Here is a 1711-nt window from a genome sequence, read left to right as displayed (position 1 = left end):
CGGTGAGGCTCCTCGGCCGCCTGGGAACTATCTTCGTATCGGATGCATCGCGGGATAAGGGGTTGTCACTGGTAGTCGCCCCAAGCGCGTCCGATGCTTGGACTATTCCGAGGCGGCCCTGTGGCCTCTTCCGTCTAGCCGTTGGGGCCATCTCGCCGCATCCCTCACCTCGCACCCCCATTGCTATGCGGTGAGGCTCCTCGGCCGCCTTGGAACTGTCTTCGTATCGGAAGCATCGCGGGATAAGGGGTTGTCACTGGTAGTCGCCCCAAGCGCGTCCGATGCTTGGACTATTCCGAGGCGGCCCTGCAGCCTCTTCCGTCTAGCCGTTGGGGCCATCTCGCCGCATCCCCCACCTCGCACCCGGATTGCTATGCGGTGAGGCTCCTCGGCCGCCTTGGAACTATCTTCGTATCGGACGCATCGCGGGATAAGGGGTTGTCACTGGTAGTCGCCCCAAGCGCGTCCGATGCTTGGACTATTCCGACGCGGCCCTGTGGCCTCTTCCGTCTAGCCGTTGGGGCCATCTCGCCGCATCCCCCACCTCGCACCCCGATTGCTATGCGGTGAGGCTCCTCGGCCGCCTTGGAACCATCTTCGTATCGGACGCATCGCGGGATGAGGGGTTGTCACTGGTAGTCGCCCCAAGCGCGTCCGATGCTTGGACCATTCCGAGGCGGCCCTGAAGCCTCTTCCGTCTAGCCGTTGGGGCCTTCCCGCCCCATCCCTCGCCTCGCACCCCCGATTGCTATGCGGTGAGGCTCCTCGGCCGCCTTGGAACCATCTGTGTATCGGACGCATCGCGGGATAAGGGGTTGGCACTGGTAGTCGCCCCAAGCGCGTCCGATGCTTGGAGCATTCCGAGGTGGCCCTGAAGCCTCTTCCGTCTAGCCGTTGGGGCCTTCCCGCCCCATCCCTCGCCTCGCACCCCGATTGATATGCGGTGAGGCTCCTCGGCCGCCTTGGAACTATCTGTGTATCGGACGCATCGCGGGATAAGGGGTTGGCACTGGTAGTCGTCCCAATCGCGTCCGATGCTTGGACCATTCCGAGGCGGCCCTGCAGCCTCTTCCGTTTAGCCGTCGGGGCCTTCCCGCCGCATCCCTCGCCTCGCATCCCGATTCCTATGCGGTGAGTCTTCTCGGCCGCCGCGGAACTATACCTGTTATTGCTACTGCATCCTTCGGCTGGTAACCTCCTCTGCCGCCTTGGAACGTTCTCTTTGTCGGACGCGTCGCGGGATAAGGGGTTGGCACTGGTAGTCGCCCCAAGCGCGCCCGATGCATAGACCGCTCCGAGTTGACCTTGCTTTCAGCCTCTCACATGCATAGACCTCTCTGAGTCGACCCTGCAGCCTCTCACGTTTAGCCTTTGGAATCTCGCCTCACAACATGATTGCTATCCTTGATGCATCCCTTGCCTCGAGCCCTGATTGCTTTCTTGGCTGCATCCCTCCTCTCCTCACAGCCCGGTTGTCATCACTGCTTCATCCGTCGCTTCATGCATTCTGGCTGCTGGGCCCTTCCCACCGCACACCTCGATTGCTATCTCTTCTGCATCACACACCCCGATTGCTATCTCTGCTACATCCCTCGGCTCTCACTTCTGCATCCTTCGCCTCCCACCTCGATTGCTATCAATGCTGCATCCGTAACCTCACACCCCGATTGCTATGCGGGGAGGCTCCTTGGCCGCCTTGGAAATTTCTGTG

The sequence above is a fragment of the Cryptomeria japonica genome, unplaced genomic scaffold, assembly GCF_030272615.1.
Source record: "Cryptomeria japonica unplaced genomic scaffold, Sugi_1.0 HiC_scaffold_32, whole genome shotgun sequence".
Taxonomy (NCBI): Eukaryota; Viridiplantae; Streptophyta; class Pinopsida; order Cupressales; family Cupressaceae; genus Cryptomeria; species Cryptomeria japonica.
Note: the sequence above shows the minus strand (reverse complement) of the source record.